The 9953-nt window shown below is 44.7% G+C and overlaps 1 pseudogene across 1 annotated transcript; it reads left to right on the top strand.

The window, feature by feature from the left end:
• The first annotated feature begins 5333 nt into the window (after positions 1-5333).
• LOC308241397 (ubiquitin-conjugating enzyme E2 R1-like) lies at positions 5334-6035 on the top strand (annotated as a pseudogene). Its single transcript has one exon. The product of its transcript is annotated as a ubiquitin-conjugating enzyme E2 R1-like (transcript).
• The last annotated feature ends 3918 nt before the right edge of the window (positions 6036-9953 follow it).

Here is a 9953-nt window from a genome sequence, read left to right as displayed (position 1 = left end):
CAAAGAGAGAATATTAAAAGCAGCAAGAGAAAAACAGTTAATTACCTACAAGGGAGCACCCATACGACTGTCAGCTGATTTCTCAATAGAAACTATGCAGGCCAGACGGGAGAGGCAAGAAATTTTCAAAGTGATGAATAGCAAGAACCTACAACCAAGATTACTCTACCCAGCAAAGCTATCATTCAGAATTGAAGGGCAGATAAAGAGCTTCACAGATAAGAAAAAGCTAAAGGAGTTCATCACCACCAAACCAGTATTATATGAAATGCTGAAAGGTATTCTTAAAGAAGAGGAAGAAGAAAAAAGTAAAGATAAAAATTATGAACAACAAATACATATCTATCAACAAGTGAACCTAAAAATCAAGTGAATTAAAAACCTGAGGAACAGAATAATCTGGTGAATATAATAGAATCAGGGGCATAGAAAGGGAGTGGACTGATAATTCTCAGGGGGAAAGGGGTATGGGGGGTTTCAGGAAGAGACTGGACAAAAATCATACACCCATGGATGAGGACAGTGGGGGGGAGGTAAGGGCAGAAGGTGGGGTGGGAACCGGGTGGAGGGGAGCTATGGGGGGGAAAAGGAGAAACAATTGTAATAATCTGAATAAAAATTTATTAAAAAAAATTGTGAGGTAACCAGAACCACCCCCCCCCCAAAAAAAAAAGATACTCCCCCTGAGAGTAATTGAGTAATTCTGCCAAGCTACCCAAAGCCAACATTTTCTCTTTTTTAAAAAACATATTTTTATTGATTTCAGAGAGGAAGGGAGAAAGAGCTAGAAACATCAATGATGAGAGAGAATCATTGATTGGCTGCCTCCTTCACGCCCCCTATTGGGGATCAAGCCCACAACCCCGACATGTGCTCTTAACCGGAATCGAACCTGGGACCCTTCAGTCCACAGGCTGACGCTCTATCTGCTGAGCCAAACTGGCTAGGGCCAAAGCCAACATTTTCCATGTCCAGTTTTCACTTACTCCCTGGCTACCCGTTCCACCCTGTTCTATTATGACCTTCGCTAGATACCAAAAGAGCAGTAATTCTACCTGCTTACTTAATCCCTAAGTAAGTTAAGACCACATCTCTTGCCTATTTCCTCATACTTGCTGAAGAAAGATCTGCTTAGATTCCTAGTCTCAGCAATCTTGAATTCACAAACTACTTTCCTTTCATTCTTCTCTGCCTTACACTTTGCTCTGCATGTCTGTGGCCCTCTTAGGAGCTGGGCTCTTCTGGAGAGTAGCTGCATAATACTGAGGATAAAAGAAGTCGCCCATGTTTCTGGTAACTATCCCACTTGCCACGCAGCCAGCAAACCAGGTGCCCTGTAACAGAAGACTGCCTGTCACCACCAGTCCCTGCAGCATGAAGGAATAGGCTGAGAGCACCTTGCTTGGAAGGTCAGAGACCTCTGTTTCTTCTGACCCCTCAGCAATTTAGTCTGTTCTTCAGCGTTGGTGATTGTACAAACAGCTCCAAGTTCGCACTAGTTTACTGCATGGATATAAGGGGGGAAAGGCTTGTTCTCGGCATCAGTCTTATCCAGTGGCTGGGTGGCATTCTTTCGTTTGATCTGAGGTTCTTGGGGTTCTACACTCCTTATTTGGTTTTCCACTTCCTTGGCTATGCCCCTTCTCTTCCTCCTTTGCCTCTGCTTTTTTGGCTTTGGCTCTTCATCTGCAGAATCTTCTGGTTTTTGAGGGAGCTGAGGGGGGCTTGGGCGGTGGCTGTTTCTGTTTCTTTTGCTTATTCATACTACCAATGGGTCTCCCCTTCTTCTTTCCTGAAGGGAAACCCTCTTGTTTGGGGGAAATGGTCGTTGTATCAGTCTCCTTCTCTTCAGCCTTGGGGTTTGCCTGAGGGGCTAGTACACCCACTGGAGGTACATTCTTTGAATCAGAAAAGATTCAAGCTGCTGCCCCACCCAAGGAACTATCTGGTCTTCCTAGATTACTCCCAGACTTCTGCGAGGTTGCGGATGCCCTGGCACCAGGGGGTTCCTTTCCAGCAGTGACCAGGTCTGGGTGTGTCTCTGTCTTCACTTTGTGGTCCCCACTGCCACACCTCTCCTCTAAAGACCTCTCAAGGGGCATTTCTACATTCAACTCCTGGCTTGTTGGACAGACTGGGTCGGATACCACCTCACCTTTTCTCTTCTCCATCTCAGCATCCTGAGCAGCAATATTCCCACCTTCAGGAGGACCACAGAGACAGTATGTCATCCAGAGGAACTATGTCTCCCTCAGTCTCTGCACTGTTTGAAGACACACTCCTAATATTTGGGGACCATGATCTTCTGAACTATAGCTTCCAATTTCAATCCCCATCCTTTCCATGGGGCAGTATTTTGGTCTTCGCAAGACTTGTGAGGTTTAGCAGGAGGGCAGTTTCTACTGTCTGGACTTGGAAGGTCCTTGGTGGATTCCCTCTTAGGTATGGACTTGAAATCCTGTGTAGAAAGATGGGCATAGAAATTAAATGCTTTATCAGCACCATCTTTTCATGGGTGAAGGAGGTGTCCTTTATCTTCAGTGTTACTGTTCTTCACATCCTGTGACTGTCTCTTACTGGGAATGGGAGATATAAAAGAACAGACATGATCCCTCATAATTAAGGGGTTTTGAAAAAATGTTTCTCTTTACCTGGAAGCCTCAGCATAACATTACTAGGTTTGGTGACTGTGTAGACTCAGCCAGGTCATGTCCATCAGTCTCTTGGGGTGGCCCATACATATTTTAATTGAGGATTCCTGGAGGGCTGCTGCTTTTAGCTGGAGAGGTCTGCGGAGAAAGATCCCAACAAGATTCTTGCTGTAACTTCTAAAGTTCATAACCAATTTTCTACGGTGCCTCTTTAGTCACAATTACACTAGAAATTATTAACAAAAAAATAACTACCCTCTTATACATTTGTAGACTAAAAAGTATATTTCTAAATAACTCATAGTTCCAACAAATAAATCATTGAATTTTTTTTAAATCCCTACAATTGAAAATAGTACATATCAAATTGCCGGAGGTAAATATTTCAAAGGAAATGTATAGCTTTAAATAAACAGAGTATAAGGAAAGAAGGAAGGATACAAAGATTCTAGGAAATGTTAAAGCAATGCGCAGTAACAGATCAGTGGTCACCTGGCAATCAGAATGGAGTGGGGAAGGGCAAGAGAGAGCAATTCCAAAGGGACACATAGAAAATTTGGAGGATAATAGACTGTTCATTATCTTGATTGTGATGATGATTTCACAGGTGTATACATTTATCAAAACTTGTCAGAGTGTAGTGTTGAAACAGCTTATTTTATATCAATTATACCTCAATATAACTGTTCTTAAAATGTGCCCATGGAGGAACCCTCCTGCGTTGGTGGGACTGAAAATTGGTGCAGCCACTATGGAAAACAGTATGGAGGTGCCTCAAAAATTTAAAAATAAAACTAACTTATGACCCAGCAATTCCACTTCTGGGTTTTTAACTGAAGAAATCCAAAACACTAATTTGAAAAGATATATGCACCCTATGTTCATTGCAGCATTATTTACAATAGCTAAGATATGGAAGCAACCTAATCCCCCCCCTCCCAATAGATGATTGAATATAGAAGAGATGATACAACCCTGGCCAGTGTGGCTCAGTTGGTTGAAATGTTGTCCCATATAGTGAAAGTTTTGGGGTTTGATTCCAGGTCAGGGCACATACCTAGGTTGTGGGTTCAATCCCACATCAGGGCACCTAAGGAAGGCAACCAATTGTTGTTCTCTCTCACATTAATGTTTCTCTCTCACTCTCTCCCTTCCGTTCTCTCCAAAATCAATAAGCACATCCTCAGGTGAGGATTTTTTTTTTTAAGGAAAATGTGGTACAAATATACAATGGAATATTAACCAGCCATTAAAAAAATAATAAAATCTTACCAATTGTGACAACATGGATGGACCAAGAGGGTATTGTATTAAGTGAAATGTCAGACAAAGAAAACCAAATACCATATGATTTCCCTTATATGTGGAATCTAAAGAACAAAATAAATGAACAAACAGACTCATAGATACAGATAGTTGCCAGATGGGAAGGGGGCTGAGGGGCTGGGTGAAAAACGTAAAGGACTTAAGAGCCCTGGCCAGTGTGTTCAGGGTTAGAGCATCAGCCCAGGCATCAGAAGGTCTCGGATTCAATTTCCAGTCAAGGGCACATATCTCAGTTGCTGGTTCAATTACCAGTCCCAGTTGGTTGTGTGCAGAGGCAACCAATCCATGTGTCTTTCTCACATCAGTGTTTCCCTCTCTCTCTCTCTCTCTCTCTCTCTCTCTCTCTCTCTCTCTCCCTTGCCTCCTTCCACTCTCTCTAAAAAAATCAATGGAAAAAATATCCTTGGGTAAGAATTAACAACAACAACAACAAAAGGTAAAGGGATTAAGAAGTACAAATTGGGCCCAGCCGGTGTGGCTCAGAGGTTGAGCATCGACCTATGAACCAAGAGGTCACCAGTTGGTTTCCCAGTCAGGGCACATGCCCGGGTTGCAGGCCTGATCCCCCGTAGGGGGCCTGCAGGAAGCAGCCAGTCAATGATTCTCTCTCATCATTGATGTTTCTATCTCTCTCTCCCTCTCCCTTCCTCTCTGACAATCAATAAAAATATTTTTTTTAAAAAAAGAAGTATAAATTGGTAGTTAAAAAATAGTCACAGGGATGTAAAGTATAGCATAGGGAATATAGCCAATACTATTGTAATAGCTATGTAGTGCCAGGTGGGTACTAGAATTATCAGGTGATCACTTCAAAAATTATATAAATGTCTAACCACTATGCTATATCCCTGAAACTAGTATAAAATAATATTGAATGTTAATTGTAATGAAAAATAAAATAAATAAAATATGCCCATGATGAAAAAAAAACTTAAATATTATATAACAATGTAAAATGAAAAGTTAAAGTCCTTCTACATACCCCACCTACAACTATTAATGTCTTTGAAGTCTTCCACAAGGGCCTTCACAAGTATATTCATCTCTCTTTCCTCCAAATAGATAACTGTCCTGAATTTTGCATTTATTATTCTCTTACTTTTTGTTTTACTGCATATGCATGAATTTTAAACAATATATTGTTTAAATATGTATACTTTAGAATACACATATATTGGGGCCGGGCCGAGGGGAGCGCCGGGCAGGCGGCGGCGCCAGAGCGAGTGGAGCGCTCGGGGAGGGGGGGGGGGGGGTCCCAGGCGGCGGCGTTGAGGAGGAAGGCGGAGGCGGTCCCGGCTGCGGCCCCCCCCACCCGCCCGCGCCGCCGCCGCCGCCGCCGCCGCCGCCGCCGCCGCCATGGCCCAGCCGCTGGTACCCAGCTCACAGAAGGCGCTGTTGCTCGAGCTCAAGGGGCTGCAGGAGGAGCCGGCGGAGGGCTTCCGGGTGACCCTGGTGGACGAGGGCGACCTGTACAACTGGGAGGTGGCCATTTTTGGCCCCCCAACACCTACTGCGAGGGCGGCTACTTTAAGGCACGCCTCAAGTTTCCCATCGACTACCCTTACTCCCCACCAGCCTTTCGGTTCCTGACCAAGATGTGGCACCCCAACATCTGTGAGACAGGGGACATGTGCATCTCCATTCTCCATGCCCCAGTGATGACCCCCAGAGCGGTGAGCTGCCCTCGGAGCGATGGAACCCCACCCAAAATGCCAGGACCATCCTCCCGAGCGTCACCTCCCTCCTCAACGAACCCAACACCTTTTCCCCGGCTAACGTGGACGCCGCTGTAATGTACAGAAGTAGAAAGAGAGCAAAGGCAAGGACCGGGAGTGCACAGACATCATCCGGAAGCAGGTCTTGGGGACCAAGGCAGACGCGGAGCGGGATGGTGTGAGGGTGCCCACCACACTGGCTGAGTACTGCATGAAGACCAAGGCCCCGGCGCCCGATGAGGGCTCGGACCTCTTCTACGAAGACTGTTATGAGGGTGCCGAGGACGAAGCTGACAGCTGCTTTGGGGACGATGAGGATGACTCTGGCAACGAGGAGTCCTGACACCATGTCCCACGCCGAATAAACAACAGATTTTACCTCACCAGACTGGGCTCTCGGGCACCTCCTGACGCCGAGACTACCTCAGGGAGGTGGCTCCGCTCTTGCCTTGTCTCCTTGGTCTCGCTTTCCTTTCCCCATGTTTGTTCCGGGTTTTCCTCTGCTTCAGAGAGGAGGGGCCCCATTAGTGCTGAGCACCTAGTGGGCCTCGGGGCAAAGGTGGCCTGAGGGGCCCGGACTCCAGTCCTGTCTACTGCCCCACTGGCTGGAGCCAGAGACTTGGGACTCCCAGCTCGAGTGGACAGATTAACTTGTCATCACTTCTTCTCTCGGCTTTGGTTTGTTTGGAATCTAAATAAAACAACTTTATGAGAAGCCCAGAGACCAACCTTTCCTTGGCCTCCCCCAGGACTACAGGGTACAGTGGCTGGGCCTGATGCCTGCAGCACCTAAGTGTGTGGAGCCCAGGGGCAGGCCTAGCACCTGGGGTGCACTCGTGAGGCTGAGGATGTGGGCCCAAGGTCCTGAACCATAGGCCGAAAACAACCTGCAACCTCCAGCCCTCAGGTGGCTCCACCCTGCTGCCTGCAGATGCTACACCCAGTGTCACCCAAGCCTCTGACTTTATTTCTGTGTAACTGAAAAGCCTGGAGCAAGCTGGATTCAGGGTCCGATGGTGACATCAGAACAAAAGCCCCAGTGAGCCCTGGCCTGACTGGTTACTGTGGCTGGAGCCTGTATGACCCCTGTGCAGGTGGTGGACAGGGTCACCTAGGGCCCTGGCAGACCCCGTAGAGCCTATGCACCTGGTCTGCTTCCTGCTCCACGAATGCACTACAGCCCAAGTGCAACAAGTACAGCTTTTATAGTTGGCCCTCACAATTTTGTTTGTTAACATGAATGATTTTCCTACATTAAAATGTGCAAAGTTTCACCCCTGCCCCCCCCCCAAAAGAATACACATATATTATGTAATATCATACTTCATATATTTTGCAGCTTGTTTTTATCATTCAATATTATGCTCTTGAGGGTGAAAAAGATGAAGGGATTAAACCAGCCCGCAGTAGTGGGCAAACTACCGCCCCCCGAAAGAGCGGAGGGTTCTCTTGCTCTCCCCTCCGCTCCTTCACCAGCAGCAGTGTTAACATGGCAACGTGGGGAAACACAGCCGCAGCTCCTTCTTCTGAGTGGCGGATTTATATCCGCCCATTCAGTAGAAGGAACAACCTCTCAATCTTCCAGAGGCTCCTTGTAATGCCCGCGGACGCGTCCCCGACATCACCCTGGGAATGCGTAGACACGTTATCGTGGTCATGTAGGGAGACACGCCCCTGGAGAGCACAGTATCAGAGCATTAGCTAAAAAGGAGACCAACAACACTGTTCCCACTGAAGTTGATGTTTTAAAGACCAAAAACCTTTCAACCCAGTCTACATTGCCATCTACATCTATGTCCCGGGCATAATTTGGAAGTTGCACTAAAGAAAATGTTTAATTTACTGTTTACACATTTTGTTCTTTTCTATTTGTTTTAGTTTTAAATTATTTTATTATATTTAAGTTTAATTTGAAAGGCTTTTGTACCTTTCCTTTGTTAGGCAATTTTATTTTGCCTTTGCCATCTTCAATATAAGGTATGTTATTGTGCTATGATTCCTCCATTTTTTGAAGTTTCAAATTATAATAATTAGTGTTTACATTCTTCTTGTTAAAATGTTTGAAATGAATAAAACTATTGAAATAAAAAAAAAGACAGTATCCTTTTATGTAATGATGTTTACTTTGAATTTATATTAGTTCACACGAACACTCCATCCATGCTTTTGTTCCGGCCCTCCAGTCCAGTTTAAGAACCCATTGTGGCCCTCGAGTCAAAAAGTTTGCCCAACCCTGGATTAAACAAACAAAACAACAAAAAAAAACCCTCACAGACACACACAACAGTATGGTGATTGCCAGAGGGAAAGGGGTAGGGAGAGGTAGAAGAGGAGGATATGGGGGATAAATGGTGATGGAAGGAGACTTGACTTGGGATGGTAAACACACAATGCAATACACAGATGGTGTATTATAGAATTGTACACCTGAAACCTATATATGGAATATTAACCAGCCATAAAAAAATGATAAAATCTTACCAATTGTGACAACATGGATGGACCTTCGCTAGATACCAAAAGAGGAGTAATTCTACTTGCTTACTTAATTTACTGGTTAATTTTATTAACCAGTGTCACCCAAATAAATTCAATAACAAAGAAAAAATATATTATGCTCTTGAATTTAACCATGTTGATGGGTAAAGTTAATTAAGCTCTTTGTCGCATAGTATTCCATTACATAATTCTGCACTAATATACATGTGGTTATTGAACTTTTGACATATAGCTCTTGTGAAAAAAAAATGTTGCTATTGTGATTGGGGAACTTAATTTTTAATTTTAGTTAATTTAAATTTTAATAGCCACATAGGAACAGCAGAGCAGTACTAGAATATACCCAGGAGGAGAATTCACTGGGTCTTATGATTTATACATCTTTTATTTTAAGAGACCATGATAAATTGTTTTCCAAAATGTTTTACTCCCACCCACAGTGCATAGGAGTTCCTGGGGCTCTACAGCCTCACCAACACTTCTATTATCAATAAAATGAGTGTGAATCAGAACCATCTGGGGAGCTTTTATTTATTTTTAAAATATTTTTTATTGCTTTTTAGAGAGTAGAGGAAGGGAGAGGGAAAGAGAGATAGAAACATCAATGAGAAAGGAACTCATCGATTGGCTGCCTCCTGCACGGCCCCTACTGGGGATTGAGCCTGCAACCGAGGTATATGCCCTTGGCTGGAATGGGACCTGGGGCGTTTTAGTCCACAGGCCAACTCTCTAGCCACTGAGCCAAACTGGCTAGGGCAGTGGTCGGCAAACTGCGACTCGTGAGCCACATGCAGCTCGCGAGCCGCGGTTTGCCGCTCTGTGGACTAATGAGTTTGCAGACCACTGGGCTAGGGCTTTTAAACACATACACCTCTATAGGTGTGGGAAGATGTGAGTGCAGGTATTTTCAAAAAGCTCATCAAATGATTTTTTATTTCCACACATTCCCTGGTAGCCTCAGGGCTGTAGGCTTTTGGAAACATTAGATAAGGAAGGGTAAGCAGGATAGTTCTGTTTTAGGAGACTGGCAAAATGAAGGATTAGACTGGGAGGGGGTGGACTAACTATCTGGAAGACACCTGATGAATACGCTATTCTAATAGTGCAAACTAGGGATGATGCAGACCCAAACTATGGTGCTAACTGTGGAGACAGAGATCTGTCAGTCAGGTTTATGTAACAAAAAAGGATCTTAACTTCTCAATCAAGCTACTTACCTCAATATTGACAAAAATCACTAATGTCCACAATTGGACAAAGGATGCATTTCTAGAGCTTTGTTACTCTGCAACAAAGAGTTTCATTAATTTCACTTTACCCATCAACACAATAATTACATGTTATTGCCTTCCGAAATTAGCAGGTCCCTGCATAACTATCCCTCTCTCAGGGTTTCATGCACGTTCTCTGAGGCACAGTAACTTCCAGAAGGACCTCATGAGGCCTTTATCAATGGCCCCACCTGCCCCATCTCTCAAGTCACCCATTTTCCTTAAAAAGTACTTGGAACTCAGATGTAAAACCACTCATCTAGACAAGGTTGCTAAACCTTGGCCTAACTTCTTCCCTTCTTGGAGCCCAGAAGACATACCTGAACAGGGGCAAAGCAGGACACTCTATCGTGACCTCTCTGGCCACAGCCTCTCACCAGGGAGTGGTCACCTGTCATAAGCAGTATTCAAAACCAGGAACCAAGGTGTGGTCTGAGCTCCTTTAAGCTCAAGGGTTTGGGAGTCCCCACAGAAGAGTTCAGAAGAGGAGG

Source organism: Plecotus auritus (assembly GCF_963455305.1).
Source record: "Plecotus auritus genome assembly, chromosome: 2".
NCBI lineage: Eukaryota > Metazoa > Chordata > Mammalia > Chiroptera > Vespertilionidae > Plecotus > Plecotus auritus.
This window is presented reverse-complemented; position numbering and strand designations above follow the sequence as displayed.